The sequence below is a fragment of the Callithrix jacchus genome, chromosome 8, assembly GCF_049354715.1.
Source record: "Callithrix jacchus isolate 240 chromosome 8, calJac240_pri, whole genome shotgun sequence".
In the NCBI taxonomy this organism is placed as follows: Eukaryota; Metazoa; Chordata; class Mammalia; order Primates; family Cebidae; genus Callithrix; species Callithrix jacchus.
In genome coordinates this window covers 56865522-56888783 of record NC_133509.1, presented here as the reverse complement: position 1 = coordinate 56888783, position 23262 = coordinate 56865522, and the positions used below count along the sequence as shown (strand labels likewise).

Here is a 23262-nt window from a genome sequence, read left to right as displayed (position 1 = left end):
AAGCCCCTGCCCCATTTCTTGCAAATCCCTTCCTGCAATGGATCCACAACATCAAAGGCACCAGTGACCGTTTCCTACCATTTCCTGCTGGAACAACTGAGAGAAACTGATATGAAAGGCTGTAATTAGGAGAGACTTGACATGTGCAATCTGTTTTGATTTTTCTGCCAAAGTGTTCTTCAGAGAGAACAGAGATCCTCTTTCTCTCTCCAGCTGGTATCAGTGCACCCCCCAGGTCTGAACACAAGAGCGAGTGTGGACCCGCTGTTGTTTCCTCATCCTCTTACACCATCCCATATTTGGTTTTCTGTAAAGTTACCTCATTTCCCTTCTAGCCTCCTGGTCCCTCTCCTCTAAGAGTGTCCTTCCATTCTCTGCTCCTGAGGCCTGTGCCACAAAGGGCCCAGCTTCTCTGGTTGGTGCAGATGTGGGGGTGAGCTAGAAAGGCCAGCTGTAAATGACATCACCAGCCCCCCGACTTCAGGAGTATTCAGGCAGGGAAATAAAGACCTGTCCAGGCACAAATCATTCTTGGTGGTGGGTGGGGGGTGGTCTTTGCTCTGCTCCAGATAAAGTTATACCTAGAAGCAGAGAAATAGAGTAGCAGACTTTGACAGTTCTTTCTGCATTTTAAAGGGTTTGTTCAACAAAATGGTGATGGAAAATTTTCTTTGACTTACTTGGAATGACTGTCAAACTTGTCCCTGTCCCAAAATAGAACTTTTGGTTACTGGTGTTCCACTGTGAGAGGAAGCTCAACAAAAATCAGGCAGAAGAACAGCCAGAGCTTACACCTGGGGCCCTACCAAGTGACGGACCGAAAGGCAGACCGGCAGGCAGGCAGGCAGGCAGGCAGGCAGGCAGGGAGGGAGGGAGGAAGGCATCTCCTTCCCCCGTGCAGGCGTAGGAGCAAGCTTATTATTGGGAAGGAGCTCTGGGGCTTAGAGCAGCTGTGACCATGTGCAGCTGGAGGCACTAATTCCTCTCGAGAAGGGATTAAAAGGAAGGCTAACATGCATCTTGTGCTGCTTGCTGTCTAATTAAAGGTGTAGATCCATTTGTTTTGTGCTGGGGTATTTAAAAAATTCTTTTTCTTTTAAGACTTAATTTCTCTCCTAATGATCATATGATTCTGAAGTGGATTTTAATCAGGACTCCTTATTACATCTCTAGACTTTATATTTCTTTGTGAAACTTCTGGAACAATTCATCTTCTTTAGGTTAACCCCAAATGAGGCTCTGATCACCTTGCTTCTTTCTGACCTGCCTCATTTCCCTAGCACCCCCATCACGCAATGTCCATTACTTATTGTCCCACCCCTTTTTGTCCACCATGTGCAGTTAGAATGTGTTGATAGACCACAGGTTGTCTTTCAAATTGCCATGTTTAAGTCCCATGTTATCTGTGCTACCTTTTAAGGACTAAGCCTATATTTGCTATTCTGTGACTTTTTTTTTCTGATCAGAGCCAATGTATCTTGATTCTCTCAATTTTGTGTCCTCAACCATCAAGCCATCTGCACAGTTGTTTAAGCCCTAATGTGTGAGACGGTCAGCCCCACCGCACTCCACAGGCAGCATCCCAGGGAGACTTACTTGGAATGACTGATAAGCTTGTTCCTGGCCCAAATGTCACCTTGTTGTTGGAGGTTGTCACACAGCCATCCAAACCTTTAATATAACTGACAGGTGACTCTTAAAGATCTTAGAGCCTAGTCTTTCTTGATGCCACTTCACAAGGCATCTCAGGTATCATTCAGCATTACCTATAGGATCTGTGAGTTCAAGCCACAGTGAGGTCAGATTCTGTTGGGAATGGTAGGAAACTTGCTAGGAATCTATACAATATGTATCTCTTCACCTTTGTGTCATTACAATTTCTCACATGCTGTGGGTTTTAAAAAGCATCATTGAACTCCCTGTTTCCTCCTCCTTTCTCTATTATTCCCCAATCCACACAACATCCCCATCTGCATCTCATTTCTGTCTCTAAGCCCTAGCTTGGTGACACCAGCTCCTCAGGCGCCATTGATCTGCTTTCTCTGAGACAGCATATGCTCACCGGCTCCCATGATTAAAGAACTGGAAATGCCAGGCTCTCAGAGGCTGAGATCTGGGCTCCCAACTCCTTATCTCTGGTCAATATGTTGTTCTCATTTGTCTGGCTAATGAAGAGCTGACCTTTCTAAGTGGATGCATTTTGCTGAAATGACAACTGCCAAAGAACTAACAACAAAGGCTGAGCTCTGAAGGCAGTTTTGGCCTTTCAGAGCCCTTTGGCATATTTCAGTCAATAGGATCCCTAGCTCAAATGTCAGTCTCTCAGTGTTGGCTCCCACACTGCTGGGCTTGGGGAAACACAACAGAAAATGGGCAATATTGGTCCAACCTGCACCCTGCTCATTAGAACCAGACTTCACTTGGAGGCATCTCACACATCAAGATGATCACAACAACTCAACATTCAGCCTTAGAGTGGCACTGGCATAGTCCAAATCCACACCCACCTGGCATGAATTTACATTGTCACTGAATGGAGCAGATACAGGTGGAGGTTTCAGGTGGCCTTCTCCATACACACCGAACTGCCATTGTGCTAGCTGCCTGACAAACTATGTCTGCACAGGGGCAGCTACTCCAGAAATACAGGGACTGGACTCCTCCCTTTGGCATAAAAAGACACTGCCCTTGATGGTGATCCTGGGAAGACTGTTCTGCTGTTCTGCAATAGCAACTGGAGTGCCGACGCCCTTCTCTGACACCCACCTCCAGTCTCAGTCCTAACAAGCTGCAGTGAAAGACATATTCCTGCTTTTCAGCTTTGTTCCCCTTCTGTCTCTCATTCCTTTATAATTTCCGAGCACCCATGGGGCTCCAGACTCTCTTTAATCCATTTCCATTTGACTCCCTTAGAATCCCTCCAGGAACGCACCAAAAGGCCTGAAACGGGGAAGGGAGCAAAAGTACATAAGGGACACTGTGAGTTTGGGTCTTTCCAGCCTGCTTGGCTTCACGGTTAGTTGTGTCCCCTTCCAAATATCAGCTTCTCGTAGCTGTCATGCATCATCTTGCTTCAAGGAGTTTTACAACAACTGACAGAAGGAACTTTATGAATCTTAAAAAACAGTCAAGTTTCTGTCTCTTCCCAGCGGGGTGCAGCAGCAAAACACCAAAGCCAGATCTTTCTATCTGCTCTAATTATCAGCCAGGATACAAGTCACCACGAGGAGAAAGGTAGTAAGCCGTATATCTGAAACTCTTTGGAATTAATTGTAATCCCTTGCCTGGTGGTTTCAGCGATAGGGAGTGGACACAGCGGATGTTTATTTCTGTCTATCCTTTCTCTCCCCACTCTCTCTCTTTGTAGTTTTGCATCTCTAGAAGCAAAAGGAGACAACAGACAGGAAACAGAGGGATTTGAAATAAGACCTCAGATTCCCATTTCGTTTTCATTTTTTCCCTCTCTGCTTTCATTTAAAACCCATTCTGAACGAAATACCACATCCCTATTCAAACCCTGCTCTCAATTTTCCTCTTTATTGTGGATGATACTGGAAGGAAGGACTTTCTGATGGGGAACGCTACCAAACAGAATGGGTTACTCAGGGGAGTCATTTGGAAAGGGTGACCTCCCCCTCAAAAAAGTTAGGGCATTGCCTCTAGAGAAGATTCTGAAAGCAGGAAAGATTCCAATTTTCCAGAGTCAAGGTCAGCTGTACTAGCAGCAGGAAGACAGACCTAACAACTCAGGGTCCAAAAGGAAATCTGTGAATATTGAGATTAAAGAAGAGAAAGGACCTCAGAGGACACCACTTAACTTCAAGCAAGATCTGGTTCTTCAAAATCTGACACTGGGGTGAAATTTCAGAATTTCCAGTATACTGCTGTGTCCTGTTACACTTACTTGGATGGACAGTCAAGATGGTCCCTTGTCCAAATGTCAGCTTTCCAAAGCCAGTACCAGCAGTGTTAGCACTGCAGTGGAGGCCTTTACAAGAACTCCAGGGGGAACTTCTGAAGCCCACAGACTTCCTCCTCTTTTAATTCTGGGGAGAGTAAACTCACCCAAAGGGACCTGGATCTGTGAGGCTCAGTTTCTTCCCACCAAAGATCAGAAGACCATTTCCACTTCTGGTCCTGGGATACTGACCAGACCAGGGCCCACTTCCCCCCAGGGCCGGCCTCCTGCCTCCCGTATCTCTCTAGTTCCTCTGGTTTTTGTCTGAGGCTTACTGCTTTCTCACGTTCAGCATCTCTCTTTCTAAAGGTCTCATTTCCATTTTACAGCGTCATTTTCAGGACAATTTCTCTGATCAGTTTTCAAGACATGTCCTCCCCTCCCCTCAAGGTGTCACATATTTCTGATGACAATGAATTGATTACAAGGAGACAGGAGGAGAGCGTTCTGCTTTTTGGTGACTAGAATTAGATGAGGTTTAGACTGCAGCCTCATGAATCACCATCTCCTGAGCTTCCCTTCATGCTCTAGCATGAGAAATAAAATGATGGGCACATTTAACTGAGCTTTCACACAACGTAGTTTGTCAGTCTTGAATCTCATGAAATGTAAGCAGTAGTTCACAGAAAAAGTTGATATCTGTGCCTTGTTATGGTGATTAACTATTCTGGGGATCATTCTGGGCTTAGCAAAGCAAGACCTTTGTACTGAAAAACCCCTGAATCCCAGGAAAACCAGGACATCTGGTCACTCCACAGTCTCATCTGAGGTGTTCTGACCTCACAGAGCAGCTCAGTGGCCACAGTGGTAGGGTTAAGTGAGGTCTCTGTTAGAGTCAGGCTTTTGCACATTTACTTGGGGTTCCTGCAAATTTCATCTCTTGACCAAACAATGCTTCTGTTGCCGACAAACACAACCACAGGAATCCTGGGAGTCTCCCTGGCTGTGTCTGGATGTCACCAAAAAATGTTAAGAGCAAGATCCAGGCAGTTTCATTACGTGGTGATGATCAAACCCGATCCCCAACGTGTATGAAAAGCAGATATCTCTTTAATTGAATTCAGTTTTTTAACTCAGACTTTTTTTTGACTGAATTTATGCTAGCCTGTTTGTCATCTCTTCAAGCAACCACTTATTACAAAGGGTTAAAGTTTTAGCTTGCTTACTATCATGAAAAGGGTGAGAGAAAGAGGCTATTATTTAGCTAAGCAGATGTATCCATTTTTTTAAAGGACAGTAGTCAGGGATTCAAACTACCCTCCCCATCTCTTCACTGTTTCACGGTATTCACCGTTTGAAGAACTTCCCACCCTCTCTTCAGCCTCCACAGGACATAAGCAAAACCAGATGCCTGCCCTCAGCTGAGGCCCTCAAACAGGCACTAAAGTGTTGCTGTGGCAATAATCTCTGTGTTCTACTTACTGTAGGAAAACAGAATTTAATCACGGGTTCCTTGGACTCCAGCCTTGCCATGTAGTTCCTGCAGCTAAAGAGTCCACTGCAGGGAAATCTGGCATACAATTACTGCCAGAGCTCTGGATGAATGCTAGCCTTGCACAGATGTGTTCTTTGCCGAGTTAGGCTGTCAAACTCCCTGACCGTGTCAACGTTTTAAAGTAAAGGGGTTGTTACGGTTCTCAGTCCCCTAAGAGGCTGACCAAGTGCTGAGAGGGGCTCCAGCCCTAGTGTGTTTCCAGTAAGAAACCAAAGAAAAAAGCCTACTGTCTGGTCCCTAGCCTTGGCTGCCCGCCCTCCAAAAAGCGACTGAGTGCTTGAGTCTCCTGGGATGTTCATATGAATCCCCTTGAAGCTTTAATTTGATAAGACCTCAGGGGAGACTGCTGAATGCCTGGGATTTAACAACATTATATGTTATTCATTGTTGCTGTTGTCACAGACATGCTGATTTTGTCCCTGCTGAGCAAGGCACTTCTGCGCATGGGAGCTTCATGGCTAACCACACTGCATGCTCTTCAGGCAGGGCCTATCCCAGAACATTCCAAGCCATCTGCTAGCAAGTCTGCATTAACTCCCTCAATGCTGCATGCATGGTGTCACTGAATCCTTTACCACCTGCCTGGCCACTGGTGCCAGCCTTTTCATGAATATTGCTTGGGCTGTGCTTTTCAAAGTACCCTTTCCCAGTGTGCCTTTCTCCTTAATCACAGAAAGAAGATCTGAGTGAGTGAAACTGTGGCAGCTGGCCTTTACTCACCATCAGGGCACTTAGGAGACTGGAGCCCTTTGACAGGGTTTTCCCATTTTTATTGGACCTGAATTTTACAAGTCGGTCTTTTCCAGCCTTAGTTTATAAGCACCATTTCAGAAGTCCAACAGCAGCACAGATTTTCAAGAAGTGCCAATAGCAACCACAGTGCCTCACTTTTATAGCTAACATTTAAAAACTTTTCTAAGTACTCACACATTACCATTAGGGAAGGGTGGGTGTATATTTGAAGGAGAGAATGTGCTGCTCTATTCTCATGACTCAGAGGACAGATGAATTTTCCCCTTCTCAGGTGAACTAAGTAAAGTGGAGGCTGAATCCATTACTTTGGTAACTAAGGGAAAAGTGGGGTTAAATGCGCTGCCTGAGTTAACCAGACAGTTCCACCCACGGGACCTCAGTTACTGCTTTGGGAATTGAGAACAGTTCTCTTCAGAGAGAGAAAGTGAAGGTAAAAGAAGAAAAGGAGCCTGCTTATAAAATTTTCAGCATTAGTTAATGCAATTGCAGGGTCCCATTACTTCAGGCAATAAGTTGAAGAGGATTGTTGAAAATTTATATTTGGTCTATTGTGTTTGCAGAGTCACAATATGCCAATTTCCTCTTTATCTTTTTGGCAAACATTTCCTGACCCTTAGCTGGATCCCTCGGGATTCTGTTCAATTTTGCTCCTTGCACCAATAATCTTGTTTAAGATGGATGATAGGAATGTTTTAGGCTGAAAGTAATTTAGTCTTTGTACAATGCAGTTCTAATCCCTCTGATGGGCACCATATCCTCCCAGCACAAACATTAGATTTGGAACCTAAGCCGGGGTGTTTTGGAGGGGCAAGTAATTTAAAGAAGTGATTGAATCCCCCATTCCCCAACTCCCTTCAAACTTACTTGGATTCACGGTTAAGAGTGTTCCATTTCCAAATGTCAGTTTATAGTAGCTACTTCCACTATTCTCACAGCCATGGAAGGCTTTACAGAAACACGAACAGAAGCTGTTCTTTGCAGACGGTCCTGGGGGTCAATATGATCTCGATTGCTCAACTCTTCTTTAAACTACAGGTTGATAGGTTATTTGATAATAAATCCAGAAGGCAGCTGCTGTAGGCGGGTGCTGGGCTTTCAGAGGGGAATGGAGCCCTGATACACGTACACACACACACACACACACACACACATATGTGTGTGCATATATATCTTTAAAGTTTTTTTGTTTAAACTTTTTAATTGTTTTCTTTGTGACTGAGCTGTCATCATAGTTCCAGTAATCCATTTCCTTCTTTCTTTTTTTTTCTTTCCCAATTGTCTTCCCCTGGCTGGTACTCAGATAGTTTCTACTTTTTGCACTTGTTGGGGTAAATATTTCTCTGCTTTTTTTTCATTGAAATTGCTCATATCAACTCACTGGATTCTGATTTACTGGAAACTGTAGAAGGGGAGGGAAGCAAGAGTTTTTTTTTACGGGGATGTGTTTAAAGGTAGAAATTTGGGGCCTTTCCTGTCTTTCCGGGTCTGCTTCTCTATAAAGGACTATGCAAAATGAGTACATGTCCCTCAAGGAGAGCTTGCAGGACATGACCCAGAAAGGAAAAGACTATAGCCAGCTGCATGTAGCTTCACCCTGTCATACTCACTTGGGTTGATGGTCAGTCTGGTTCCTTGCCCAAATACCAGCTTCTGGGCTCCCTGAGTTACACCACAGCACGTGGCTTTACAGAAACTGCCAACGAGGCCCCACCTCTCCCCTCTGAGGAAGACGCCTGATTTGCCTTCCTAGCAGCCCAAGCCTGTGGCAGAGAATGGCCCAAATTTCACTAACCAGGTAAGTTTAGGACAAAGTCTCCTTGGGCTGCTCATTTTCTCCTTCACAAAGCCTCCTTCAGCAGTTGTAGACATGGTCCAGACTTTTCAGTGTCCTTGCCAATCAAATATTTAACATTTTTATTTTCACTCATAGAATTTTAACTTTTTTAAAAACCCTTCTTTCAGCTTTTGCAGAGCTCTCCCTAAAAACAGCTGGATTAAAAGAATCTTTAAAGTCAGAGTATACTAGGTCTCCTGAGTGAAGTTAATCTGGCTTCCTTCTTAAAATTTCTGGTTTGAATGAGAGGGCCTGCTCATCTGGGACCTAATTTGTCGTGCTAAGACAGGAAAGGTGAAAAGGCAGTGCATAAAATCCAGGGGAAATCCTGCCGTGAGATCTTCTTGTCCCTCCACACTTACTTGGATTTATTTTTGTGCTCAGCCCCTTCCCCCAACACAGGCTTTACCAGCACTTGTCACTAACAGGGGGCCAACCTCAAAATCAATTCTAGAGTGTCCTACCTATAAGAACTTCAGTGTCAGACACGGTTTCTTCCTCTGCTCAGGGAAATTTGATTGAAAAACCATTTCCAATTTTGCCAAATGAAAAGGATTAGGAGAAAATCTGTTTGCCCCTGTTCTCCTTCCTCCTCCCCCTTCATCTTCAATAGTTTTAAACTATTTATAGAAACATCCCCTTTAGGGTTTGAGAAATGTGGCAAATTTCTAATCTCTTCACCCTTTTTCTTGCTATTTACTGCAGTCATGTATTTACAATCTCAATTCACATTTCATTTCCATTTGCAGGAGCTTCTAATGCACTTTTCTATACTTCCAGAACACTGTGTATAATAATAAACTCTACAGAAATAAACCAAATCACAAGGAGTGTTTAGGTCTGGAGGCTGACATTTCTCAAGACAGGTATGGGGCAAACAACTTATTATTCTTCCAGGCAAGACTAAGTTAGGGGCAGTCCAGTCAACTGAGCAACTAGGCTTGCAGGGTGGACATGCTATGTATAAACAACTATCTATTGAGCCTTGCTCCTTGGGATTAATTTGGATTTCTTTTTAATCTAGTTCCCAAATATCAACTTCCCATCTTTTAGTGCTTAGAATCTCTCTGACAGGGAAAGCTTAAGTTAAATCTCATGGGGTTTTTGAATCTCAACCAATATTTCATCTCAGTACACATCACGAATAGAGGAACCAAAAGAAGGATGAATATAACACCTTTGGGAGAGAATTTATAACAGTTCTTTGGGAAAGATGAGAATTATAAATAAAAGTAGAATTGTGTGTGCTTTTCCTAATTATCATTTTTAACATCCAGAGGACTCTAAATGTCCAATCCAGTTTGGAAATAGAGCAGCTGACTCACCTGCTCTTCAGACCCTTGTTAGCCAAAGGACACACAGGTTAGCATGGAAATGCTTTTCTCTCTTAGGCTGTTTTAGGCATGAGGAACTTTAGGAAGGTCACATGGAGCTCACATAATACTAGGACATTCTGATTCTAGTCTTTCTAATGGGGATAATAATTTGATCATGAAAGTAGTTTTATTTTGAAAGTACTCATTGAATAGTTGGTATCTTTTGGGAATTATGAGCAAAAGTTAAACCCCAAACAATTGTTTGGAATGCACTTCCATTAACATAGAAAACAGAGATTCCCTTATGGAACAAAATGTCAGCTACATTCAAGTTAATCGAAATTAGGTTTGTTTTGAGAACAGTGGAGCAACACTTAAAATATCCCCCTTAGTACTGCGTTTGGATTAGGGAATCCTTCTCTCACACTTCCAAGCTTAGTTGCCACCTTTTCGATGAGGGACACAGAAGTGAGTGGGTATTGAAAGGGGCTTCTCTGATGCAGAAAGCTCAGACAAGCTGGAGATGAAAATATTCCATGAGGACCCAATTAGAAACGCAACAGTTAACAGCCTCCTGGGACATCTTTTCAGAAGTTCATGGTCTTTCTGACTAATATGAATATTTCCTTTCAATCTTACCTTTTCCCTCTAAATATCAGCTTGTCGTCAGTGTCAGTACCAGAAAATCTTACCCAATGTAGCTTGGCTCCAAGATTTTGAGTTAAGAGGATTGGACAATTCTTTTCCTAATTGCACCAATATGGAAGCTTTGGGAAGACAAGTCAGCGGACACGGAGTGCTGGCTCAGTTGTTTATATCAGCAGGCTCCACCTCACTGTTTCCTTTGGATTAGGTTGCATTGTATACTCCCAGCCACTGGTATGTATTTTAGTCTGATCTGTCTTTTCCTTTGTCCTTTCTAAATGCTTTCAGCCCCTACACACTAAAACTTCAATTCAGATTCCATTTGTCAGACACGTATCTCCAACATTAACAAAAACACACTTAACATTCCCAAGTACTTAAAGGTGTTAAAGAAACAGTCCCAAAGGGGCTGCAATCAGGGACTGCCCACATTGTCATTTTCTCCAGAAAGCCCCATGGTGAAAGATGCTAATAATGGACAGGAGATTCAGTTATCTTTCACAAAATTTCTAAGGATGGTGGCTTATGTTTGGAAACAAATAACATTCATTAAAACATACCTGGGTTAACACTCAGAGCTGTTCCTTTTCCAAATGTCAGCTTATTATTGGCTCCAGTATCACACAATGACACGAGAGTCTACAAAAACTCCGTTGCCCAAACTCCTCTTGATATTTACTTAAGTGCTTACTTGTCATCTAAGAAGCCCCATGATAAAACCAGCTGTTTGTAGTTCGGGACTGGTGAAAGAATTTACGGACCACCTGGGACCTTCCTGTCTCCTCACACTCATTGTTACCTTATTGGAAATGTGCCAATATCCCCTCACAGCATGCCTGCTGTGATAAAATGGGAACAGGAACTGCCTCCCCCATTCTACAGAGGAGGAAAATAGAGGCTCAGAAAGTTAATCAATTTTCTCTTAGTCCCATGGAAAATCTCACCAATTATAATAAAGAATTAAGCTTTCGAACAGTCTGACTCCTTAACTCAGTGCTCCGCTAGCACCGTCTTTCTCAGCGATGAGATAAAATAGCACGTGAGGGCAAACAGCAGAGACCTGCGTGTCGTAGGAATACACCAGCAGTTGTTTGCATTGGAATTCATTAAGGGGACTGCTGTGGTTTGGAAATGGGTTATAAAACAGAATGGAAAATTTGGAAATAAGGGTTCCAGAAAGAAATTTGGAAGCAATAGTTATTCAGACTTACATGGACATGGGTTTACTGTCAGTTTTGTTCCTTTTCCAAAGAGGAGCTTTTCAGATGCACCTGAGTTACACCCCCACAGACTGCTTTACAAATACTGCCAAGACCCTCCACCACGGGCTGGGAGCTAGGGCTCCACCCTCTTTCCCGGGGAAACTTAGAGTTATCAATTGTATGGCTATTCCTGAAAAAGGAGAGGACCTACGGAACAAATCTGATGACTCTTACCTTATAACACGTTAGGTTGTCATCTTATTAAGTAATTAGTTAATCTAGCTGGTCAGCAGTTGCAGTTAATTTGAAAGAGCTCAGACTGTGGGGTCAGACAGGCTTGAGTTTGAAACCCAGGACAAGTTTCCTACCTTGCAGCATCTCAGTTTCCCCATTTGTAAAGTGGGGAAAACAATTACTGCTTGATGAGGCTGTAAGGATTAGGAATATGTAGCTGGGTCACAGTGGTCCTGCTGATCCACCCTGGCTTTACTTGCTGAGACCACACTTCTTTAGGGATTATTTTAGCAACCTTAGAGACTAGAGCATTAGGGACATTCCCTCCAGACATACTCCCCTCACTAAAAAGCATTTAGCTCTGGAATTTGAGTGCCAAGAATTAAATTCCAGGTTCTCTTTCTTACTTCATTAGGTGAACAAGTTATTTAACATCTCTGTGCTTCTATAAAAATATAAAATATAAAAATTTTCCTTCTATAAAATGAGGATAATAATAGCTCCTAACTCACAGACCTGGTATAAGGATTAAATGTGATAAGAGAAGGAGTGCAGCACGTCAACTAGCATACAGAAACCAATTAACAACTCATCTTTATCATTTTCCTCCCAAGAAGGCAAAACACTGCCAATGTTCCTCTTTTCACAATGACCTAAAAATATGAAAGTCCTTGGGCACTTGTCTTCCTCCAACTGATAAACTAGCAGGGCCATGCGGGCACAGAAGAGCCACCAAGCAGTTTGGTGAAGGGGGCAAGTGATTTTGTGAGAGGTTAGAAAAAGCGGCATTCTGCTGCACACATGCACATCCATGAACATTGTTGAGCCAGTCAGGACTAAATGTTGGCAGACGTGGGGCAAGAAGCCATATCTTGACTCATTGGCATAAGATGGATCACATTCAGGCAGAGGATTCAATGCTCTCCTCCACTTACCAAGATACACCGTGAGCTGTGTTCCTTCTCCAAAGGTCAATCTAGAGCCACTGGTTTGCTAAACACTGTGCTGAAGGGCTTTGCAAAAACCTGTGGTGTCAGCTTAAAGAACCAAGCTTTTCAGAGCTACCCAAGAGCTAGAATTTTTCTCCAATTTTTAAGCTTCAGAGGAAGGATAAGTGATGGTATCTTTCTTTCCAGTAGCCTATGGCTTCAGGGCTGGGAGATACGTCCGGAGATACGATTTTCATTTCAAGACACCAGAAGGCTCAACAAGCCGATTCTGTATACATATTCTATGGTCCAAAACAATCACAGAGCTGGTGCAATCTATCATAGAATATAAACCCCACCGGGAAAGACATTAGCTATGCAGAACTTATCAGTAGTGTTCTGTGGTCATAGTCATTGTCTGAAGACAAGACTGGCATTTTCATTTTGTTTTTTCCACCCCTCTCTCAGTCTGCAGATGACTGCACCTTTCCCCTAATATCAAGTTCAATTATTGTTCTACTTCAGCTAGCTTTTTCTTTCCACAGGCACAGGATGATTTTATCTCCCTCTGGAACTCAGGATTTTTTTCTGAGTTCATTAAGTCTTGGGTAAGGAATGTTTGGGATGCAAATGATGCTGCCGTGGCCAAGGACTATGATGCTTTTTCTCCCCTGGGTCTGGGCTGGTGAGAACTATGAGCTGTCTTGGCTTTGCCCTGGACCCTGATATCGGGCTCAGTTGTGTGACCTTGAGCAAGTTCATAACCTTTCTGAGTTTCACTGTCTTCATTTGCAAAATTAAAGAGGTGGGTGAGGAGATCTTTAATTAGTTTCTAAGCTGAGACTCTTTGATTTGGTTATTTGAATCTAATTTATCCAGAAATGCTGTGCAAATGTCCCTGCCCTCCCCACGCACCACCAGGGCATCTAATCCTCCTATTTCCTAAACAAAATAAAACAAACAAGCAAACAAAAGAAAAGTAGGTTTCTGCTTATTACATAGAGAAATAGAGTTTTTCAAGCTTACTGTCTGGTTTAACATTTGATCTTTTTAGAAGTTTGAAGTCAGAATTTTACAATCAAATCCTCAGGGAGAAGTGTTCTTTCTTTGGAACTTCCAGATAATTCAAAAACCAAACCAAATAACTCGACACCTTTGGTTTAAAGATAGCACTTACTAAGCTTCACTCTTACTTGTGTCCTCGTTCCAAATGTAAATTTCTTATTTCCTTCCTTCCCACAGGAGCTACCGCCTTTACATCAACTACAGACTCTTGCTTACCCATAGGAAAGGTGTTTTGTTCTTTATAGCCTTTTCCCACTGGATAAGAGAATTCATTATCTGCCCAAGTGTTTCAGCCCTCTGATTGCCAGGAGTTAGGTGTAGAGGGGTTCTGCTAAAGCTACCTCTGGAGTCGAGGTACTCACCCAGGCTCACAATTAACTCTGTCCCCTTCCCAAAGTTGAGCATCTCAATGTTCTTCACACAGTGCCCAATCCCTTAACCCAAAGTCCCTGTTAGTGCTGTGCTGCAACTTCCTCCTCTCTGACCCTGGCCATGCTTCTAGAGTGATTAGGGATGCAAGGGGGGCCAGCATCGGGAACAATCCTCTGGGCTTGCCCCTCTCCTACTCATACAGCCCAGGATTCAGGCCGTGAGGACAGCAGGACCAACCATGTCAGGGTGGTCCAAAGTTCTGTGCCTTCCCAAGGAACTCATTTCCTGAAAACCTAGCAGGACGTCTTTTGTTGTCCACCCTGCTCTATAGATTTATAAGAAGAAAACGGCATGCTGGTTTATGGTGCTTCTGACCTAAGGCAGGGAAGGAGACCCTGGTGGGCCACCAGAGATGCCAGGTTCCCTTTTTCATGACTGGAAAGACAAAAAGTACCACTTGTTTGTTGACTGCTGGGAGCCTAATTGCAGAAACATATAATTCTTAAAATACTTTCTCCCTGTAGATTTTACAGATCAGCTTAAGAAAATACTTAATTGGCAAGATAAACCTGCCCCAGAAAAGAATGAAATACATGCTAAAGCCAATCATAAAAGAATATTTTTGATTGCCCGGTGTTTTAGATTACCCATGCCATCGTGCACATTTTCTTTTGAAACTAAGCTACTTACCCAGGGCCACCGTGGTTAACCATGTCCTGGTCCCAGAGGTGAATCTGCTGTCATTTTTCATCCCATCTCTGGCCCACTGACAACTCCCCACATCCCTTAAGGCAATGATAATGTCTGCTCAGAAACTGGGATGATTCGTGGGAAAAACAGTAGGCTCTTAATAAATATTTGTTAAATTGAATTGTATTAAAAATTCATCTTTTGTTCCTATTTATTAAGGTGCATGAGAATCTCTCACTGACAATTTTCAGATAGAAAAAAAAATTCGTCCAGATATTACTTGCTGAGTTTCCCGATTCCTCTAATGTTGGCTCCAAATGTCAATTTCCTATTAACCTGGTACCCACAGGGGTGAGCGCCTTTACAAAAACCAGAGGCGTCAGCATAGTTGAAAGGGATGTGGCATCAACTTTGCTGAGAGAGACACCCTTCAGTTCCCCACAGGGGCCCCATCTTGCCTGGGAGAGGGCTGTCCTCCTTCTGTCTTTCAGAGCAGATATAGGAGAGAACAGAGTGAATTTCAGGGATGAAGATGATAAATAAGATAACAAAATGTTATCACAGTAGACAGAGCCTTCTTCTTCTTCTTTTTTTTTTTTTGGTCAAATTGATGGTGTCCCAAAGGCTGTTTTCAGCACTTTTTTCTCTCCCAGATGCAATAATAACTGGATTCCGAGTTGGCATCTGGGCATGGACCTCCAGGCTCTGATGAGTCACACATAGTGAACCAGGAAATTATGCTATATGCTACCACCCAGTGAAGAAGCATGTTTTCCCTTTTCTTCTTGCTGGGCAATGAGGAGTTCAAGCAACATGCACAGGGGGACATAAACTAATAACTCTTGGGTCACCTCTACAATTTTACACATTAGCATCCTAGAATGTGAGACCTACAAGGAACTTAGCAAACGCCTGGGCCAAGGCCCTCATTTTAAAAGATGAAAATGCTGAAGCTCTGAGGGGTAAATTTGCTCAAGGTCATGTGGATAGGTAGAGGCAGAGCTGGGACTAGAACTCAGTACACCTGAGTTCCACTCCTGCCTTCTGTGACTCCCTTTATGTGACTCAGGAGAACAAGGGCCTTCCCTGGGCGGTCTCTGTCCCCGGGGGCTTTGCTAGCTGGCTCAGGGTATGATTATTCCTGCTAATCATAAAAGGATGAGTTCGTATATGGATAAGTCATACAAGGGAAGTATTTGGCCTTGACACATCATTTATGATTTTAGAGAGAATTATAGAATCTTCTAATTTATTTAAAAATTTTATTTCTTATACTGCAGGCAACAGCAATTGATAGCAGGGGAAATGGTCCATGAGATTCCAGGGAAGCCAAGGAAAACATAGAAACAGAAAAATTTGCCCTTTACCAAAAGGACAATCCAAAGGAGAATTGGCTGATTATTCTTTCTCTGCAGGACTCATTTCAGAGAATGACATCGAGAGTAGGAACCGCAAATACAAAACAGCGTGGGATTGCCTCCTGCTCCTGCTCCCGTGGTAGATATTGCTAACAGACACATCACTCTCTTCCTCTGCGTGTAGATGTGGCCTCAGTATCTTTCTTACCGGTATGCTCCAGATAGCCTCTACCAATTGTTAGCTCTTGATAATGGAGATATAATCTGTTTACTCTCCCTGCCCTGGGAAATAATAGGACAGAAGCCCCTCCAGATGGCTTTAGAAATCTGGTGAGCAAGAGTCAGGCCAGGTCCCACACAGCCCCATCATGAAAAGTATCACTGACCTGGTTGGACCAAGACTGTTCTTTCCACAAGCTGCTCCAGAGATGGCAACAGCAACACCATGGAGTGTCCCTTCTTCCTCACAGTTTTCCTTCAAACGTTGGCTTTGTGGAGGGCATTGGGCAAAAAAACATGGTAGGGTTCTTCATACTTGTTCTTGCCCATGGGACCCTCAGCAAGGTCTTTAGCCAAGGCAGAGGCCCTGGGTCCCCATGGTTTTGCCCCAGCCTGGGGGTGGAGGTTGTCTGGGGGACTTGTCCCTCCCTGGCATGCTTCCTGCTATCCATCAGGCCAGGTCTGTCCCAGGGATCTGAGATGGAATGTGGCACAGGAAGAAAGTGATGCAGAAATCCTTTCTCTAGCCCACTCACCCCCATTTCCACACGTTCAGCCGTTTCTAAGCTTTTCCTTTCTTCTTAGGGTGCTATCTTATACCCTTAAAGACAATCCTCTTTGGGTGACTGGCGGAGGTTAGTCCCTTTGGGCTGGCAGAGAAGCAGCTGCCAGTCTCAGAGTTGAAAAGGGAATGGAGACAGAAGGAGCAGCTTTGACTTGAGTTGCGAACAAATAATGTTTTCCTTCCCTGACCTATTTTCTATCAACCTCCAGTATGACCTATTTATGGAGATGGGATAATTAGAGCAGCAGAGGGCGCTACAAGGTCAAAAACAGAGCCGCCCACCTCAAAGGAAACGGGGAGAAAAGTCCCTTTTCTGAGTGATATGAGTGATTAAGAGCCAAATTATGGGACATGGGCAGCTTTGTTTGCCAAACCTCTTGGCCCCCACCTGGTCTGAGGGTCCCTCTTGAGTGGCAGTATTGGGCTAATGAAAGGCAGCCCTGCTTCACAGGTGGGAGCGTGGGGCCTGCAGGACTTTCAGCACCTTGGGGAGAGGTGCAGGCTGCAGATGCCAGTAGGTTTAAGGATGATGGGGTGGAGAAACTTAGGGGCAATATGTCCTTAGCTGGCCATTGAATCTTGAGGCTGTCTCCTATTCCTCAGTGGTGGGGTCACTTGGTCATGCATCGTGGCCTCTCATGAACAAGCCTGTTACAACGGTTGGAAGACGTAAGAACAAGAGGATGGAAGGCTCACTTCTCATGCTCCTAATGCTCTTAGGGACTTTGGGAGAGCACAGCTGGCTCAGGTCTCAGAGGATCACAGGTCTTGGGGGATCATAGAGCTCTGGGACATGCTTGCAGCACGGACAGCAAATTAAAGATGTCAGTCTTTTTTTTTTTCAACCATTGATTGATACAACATATCAATAATCTTTTGCAACTTTAAAATTTAGATTTAGTCAGAATCTTTCCCCTGAACAGCACTGATGAGAGGAACATTCTTAGGAATTCTATTTATATGTCTGTTTAATAAAAATGGCAACATTTTAATTAAATATGCAACAGCAACACCTGACATTCATTTTATCTGCTGGATGTATTGCACTAAATCTTCCAGTAGTTCCGTGAAAAAAGCTATTATTACCTCCATTTTGCAGATGGAGAAATTGAGACTTGGAGAGTTAGATCATGCTTAAGGTCACACGGCAAGTAAAAGCTGGAGCCGATATACACCCAAGCAGGCTGGTTCCAGGAGCCCATTCTTAGCCATTACACTGCACTGTTTCTGCTAAGTGTCTGCCCTTCCTGGAAGGAGTGATGCTTTTCAAGGAATATTGCAAGGACACTAGGGCAGGACAGTCATGATGATGCTGCCCCAAGCAGGACTCAGGTTATGTCTGAAGCTTCTGTGTGAAGCATTGTAGGACAGGATGTGTCCCTCTGTGTGAGGGTCCCTGAAGTCTACTTCTTTGGGTTGGGTATGGTCAGATGTAGCTGAGGTTGGGCAGTTAGAAGAGGAGGAGCATTTTAACTTGAAGATGGTTATGGTCTAGATCAGGAAGGGAACACTCAGCTCTCATATGAATATCAAGCCCAAGCCACATCTTTAGAGCAGGGACAGACACCAAGAGACAATGGGTGGGGAGTGAGCAGAATCCTTGGACTTGGGAGAACTGGAAGCTCTGAAATGGACTTCTGCCAGCAGGGAGCTGATCTTGTGGAGGGGACCCCTGCCGGCAGGCGGCAGTGCAGGTCCAGGCAGCCAATGCACCTGTTAGGCAGCCCCTGGGCCCTGAACCTCCCTCTTTCACAACCAGGGGCCCCGTAGATGCTCATGGTGGGACTTGGGGCTGCCTGGTGCTTACTTTTGGTATTCTGCATGCCTAGCATTGCCAGATAAAATACGGGATGCCCAGTGGAATTTGCATTTCAGATAAACAATGAATACTTTTTTAGTATAAATGTATTCCAAATGCCATTGTCCCAACTATCCATATTACTGGAATTTTTGTTGTTGTTGATTTGAAATGCAGATTTAACCGGGCGTGTTGTATTTTTATTTGCTAAATCTGGGTGAATGGTGAGTTTTTAAGTGAAAAATTACATTCCTTTTTTTACACAAATATTTATTGATTGTTTGTGATGTGGTCAACACAAGCCTTGGGGCTGGAGACGTATCAGTGAAAAGATAAACAAGCTCCCTGCCCTCATATAGTTTATATTATTGTGTGTGTGTGTGTGTGTGTGTGTGTAGGGGGGAGGTGATATGGGAGAGACATAAAATAAACATGTAGGAATCTGATGATTTCAGATAGTGACGTGAGAGAAAATAAGAACAGAGATGTAATTGAGGTTGGTTATGGGTGGGATGGGTGACTCATTTAGTTGGAGTGGCCAGGGAAAGCCTCTTTGAGCTGAGATTTGAGAAAAATTGGGAATAGAGTTTCAGGCATCTAGAAAAGGTTGGCAGAGAGGGAACGAGAAGGAAGGCCATGGCAGCTGAAGGGAAGAAAGAGAAGGAGCAGATGTAGGGTGAGGTTGTGGAGTGGACAAGGACCAGATCATTTGCAGATGTTATAGGCCTGGGAAGGAGGTCCAGCTGGCATCATCTGTTGTACATTTTATGAAGAATTGGAGAATAGATTGTCCAGGGACAAGAGCATAAATATGGGTACCAGTTAGTGGGTTATTGCAGTAGTCCCTGTAAGAGATGATGGTGTTTGCAGAAGGTGGTGGCAGTCGAGATGGACTGGAGACATATTTTTGTGGCAGACCTGACAGGTCTAACTGATGAATTGGTTGTAGGGAAAAAGGGAAATGAAGGACCTTCTAGAACTACTCCTAGAAACACTCCTGGGTTTGGGGGAGTGAGTTAGTCAGTGTTCTTTTTTTACAGCACTGCTTCCCAACTGCTGTCATGTCATGGCTTTCATGGAAAACCATATTTGTAGGGCTCCTGGCTGGGAGGGGCTGGCTCAGGGGCTCCAGCCACCTCAGGTACACTTGTACTCTGAACACTATCTCAGCAAGCTTGTAATCCACTCGTGGCAGTTTACCGGCCGGGAAGCTCTGTTCAGGGGAGGATTTTCCAGCTGGAGCCAAGCGTGTGCTGCAGTGGGCCCAGTGAGAGATAGAAAGTCGGGGCCGGGCGCAGTGGCTCAAGCCTGTAATCCCAGCACTTTGGGAGGCCGAGGCGGGTGGATCACAAGGTCAAGAGATTGAGATCATCCTGGTCAACATGGTGAAACCCCGTCTCTACTAAAAATGCAAAAAATTAGCTGGGCATGGTGGTGCGTGCCTGTAATCCCAGCTACTTGGGAGGCTGAGGCAGGAGAATTGCCTGAACCCAGGAGGTGGAGGTTGCAGTGAGCTGAGATCGCGCCATTGCACTCCAGCCTGGGTAACAAGAGCGAAACTCCGTCTCAAAAAAAAAAAAAAAAAAAAAAAGAAAGTCATGCTGGTGAAGTGCAAGAAGCACTTAGGATCAGGACACTCCTTCAGGTATATGAAATCAAAATTTCTGGAATTCAGGTCTAGGACAGATTTTAGAAAGGATCTTGTGCAATCCCCTTTCCTCCCTCTTTACACAGAGGAGTAAGGGAGTTGTCCAAGGTACTCTTTCATTTATTCCATTTATTGAATAGAACAAAGTGCGTGGAGCTGTGCTAGATGCTGTGAGACGGTGTCGCTCAAAGTACGACATGTGATTAATGGACTGGTACACCAGTCTGTGACTGGAGGATACAGAAATGGAGAGTGAACTACTTTTGGTGCAGCTGGATATTCAAGAATGCCCTCATTAGGCTTGCAGGTTTCTTCCCTCCCACCATTTCTTTCTTTTATTTTTTTAAAGGTAATCCATTTTCATTGTCATATGTATTAGTTCAAGATGGATTGGGGCCAAATCATAATAGCAATAGCAGTTTCCTTGGCTGAGGGCATTTGCCTCAAGGAGTCACGGCTGAATCAGTCACATGACCATCAGGGCTGCCAGTCTCCCCTTGTTTCCCTCCGGTCTTCTTTCGTCAGAACCGTCAGATAGTCTCTGAGATCTCAGGAACCCTGTTTTGTTGTATATCCTCTGTCCTGATATGGAGAAAAGATGATTCTTACTGTGGGCTTTAGCCTTTTGCTTTTCTATAAGTAGATTCACTTATTTACATTCCACTTGTTCTATAACTCCGTTTCTCCTTCTCTGACTCTTGATGGCTTTTTCTCTGGTGTTTGGTTATTTTCTGCCTGTGGCCTGTGGTATTTCTGTGTCCTTCTCTTGCCTCTGCCCATTGAGTTCTGGGTTAGGCATATGCTATACTCAGTGTTTGGGGAGTGCAGAATTCACTATTTCCTCATTTACCTTTTTCACAGACAGGGGCATGCTGTGTGACAATGTAATCCAGAGTTCCCCAGACCAGACAGTAGCGAGTGGCAGTGAGGTGGTACTGCTCTGCACTTACAATGTTAGATATTCAATCCAGATTTATTCTGGTACTGGATAAGGCCAGATCATTCCTTTCAGTTTATCCTTTTTGAGGATGACGCCAGATCTCAAGTTGCAGGTTTTGCTCACGATCGGTTTTCTGGGACGTACATTCCGACCAAGAAAACCTTTGACTTGGTTATCTCTATAGTGAGGACTGAAGACAGTGCCACTTACGACTGTGCCTTTAGCACAATGATGCAGGTGCCCAGGAAGTCTTACCACAAACCCCAGAGGCACAGCTCAGCAGAGCTACCTCTCACCACAGTCATGTCTGGGACTTGCCATACTTCTCTTAGCCAATTTGTGTTCCAGCCTGGCCTTTAGAAGTGACATAAAGCATCTTCTGAGAAATAAATGGCCTGGTCACATCAAGGGGAGCACCCTGGCTTCAGAGAAACAGAGCATCTCCTCGCTTCTGACTCAGTGGCCCCGTGTCACCTGAATGACTCCTGGTAGGCAAGGGAGAACTGCATGTTTAGGGAGCATTGTCTTTGTGTCCCCAGTGCCCTGGTCACCCTGAAACAGAGTGTGGCTTGACAAGCCTATACTGCATTTTCTGTGAGTGTTTCAGAATGCAGGTTCAGGTGCAGGTGAAGGGCCCATCTAAGGTGAGGCCATCAGTAGTGTATTTTAGACCATCATTTGTCCATTATTATGAATTGGTCTGTTTTCATTATAGAATTAAATTAGGGACAGGCATTGTGGCATACGCCTGTAGTCCCAACACTTCGGGAGGCTGAGGCAGTCAGATCACTTGAGGTCAGGAGTTCAACACCAGCTAGACCAACAAGGTGAAGCCACATCTCTACTAAAAATACAAGAATTAGCTGGGTATGGTGGTGCGTGCCTGTAGTCCCAGCTGCTCAGGAGGCTGAGGTACAATAATCGCTTGAATGTGGGAGGCAGAGGTTACAGTGAGCTGAGGTGGTACCACTGCATTCCAGCCTTGGTGACAGAGCAAGACTCTGCCTCAAAAAAAAAAAAAAAATTAAGTTAGACACAAAGTTATTTACTTAAAAGACTTTTTTTTTTTTTTTTTGAGACGGAGTTTCACTCTTGTTACACAGGCTGGAGTGCAATGGCGCGATCTCGGCTCACCACAACCTCTGCCTCCTGGGTTCAGGCAGTTCTCCTGCCTCAGCCTCCCGAGTAGCTGGGATTACAGGCACACATCACCGTGCCCAGCTAATTTTTTGTATTTTTAGTAGAGACGGGGTTTCACCACGTTGACCAGGATGGTTTCAATCTGTTGACTTTTAAGCAATTACCTTTTTTTTTTTTGCATCTTTTTGTATCTAGCCATCTTTCTCCTTGATGTTCTTTGACACCTCCATTTTACTTAGTTTATTTGGAAAACATTTTCTTTTTTTTTCACTGAAGAGCACTGAGGCACTCCTAGAAAGTTGTGACTTCCAGAATCCCAGCTGCCAAGTTCCTGAGTTTGGAGCTCAGTGGTGTCTCCAGCAGAGAAAATTTCCTCTGGGGCAAAGTGACTACGTGATGTCGAAATAGATATATCCCCTCGGTCCCTGGGAATCAGTCCCTCATTTCTGTTCTCTTATTTACCTTAATAGAACTATTAGAGTTATTAGATGTAACCTTAGAAATGGAAGAGGCCTTACACATTATTTTATAGAAATGATACTGCAGTCCAGAGATGTGGTGGACATTCTCAAAGTCTTATAGCTGGCTAGTGACAGGCCCAGAGATGCAATGTCACATTGCTAGGGCTCTCTCCTGCAGCTGCACCATAGGCGGATTTATCAGCACATGGTTTGGGCAGCAGTTTATGTGCTTTTCAGAAACAGTGGCCAAGAGCAGCCACTATGTGGAGCAATGGAAAGAACAGGGGATGAGGGAGCCAAAGGCCTTGGGCACGTGGCTTGGCTTTCTGGGGCTTCTGTTCCAATGCCTACTGAGTGTGTCACATGTTCGTCTCATAGTCCACATAGCATGGCCCCAGATCAGAAGGCAGCCATAATCCCTTGTGGCTCTTGCCTTGGTTCTTTTCTGGAGGCTCTTTCTGGTGTGAGAAATTCATGGTCCTGTGATATACTAGGATTTTTTTTTCCTGGCATAGTGGGCTGGAGGGTGGTTCATTTATATGCTAAATATGGGACAATCCTTAAGTTCATTCTGGCTGATACATTGACATCTCGTCCTTATTTGGGGATGCAGTATGCTCTTAGAGCAGGAAATTTGGGC

General features: G+C 44.2%; 1 long non-coding RNA gene and 1 gene segment (V, D, J or C); one reads left to right on the top strand and one right to left on the bottom strand.

The window, feature by feature from the left end:
• LOC100385731 (T cell receptor alpha chain constant-like) overlaps positions 1-23262 on the bottom strand; it is a 257258-nt gene that overhangs the window by 59775 nt on the left and 174221 nt on the right.
• The window catches only part of LOC144577367 (uncharacterized), a 120910-nt gene continuing 104828 nt past the window's right edge, over positions 7181-23262 (top strand). The window contains exons 1-2 of the long non-coding RNA XR_013521085.1: positions 7181-7286; positions 8790-8906. This is a non-coding gene — a long non-coding RNA (uncharacterized LOC144577367). The remainder of the gene's footprint in view (positions 7287-8789; positions 8907-23262) is intronic.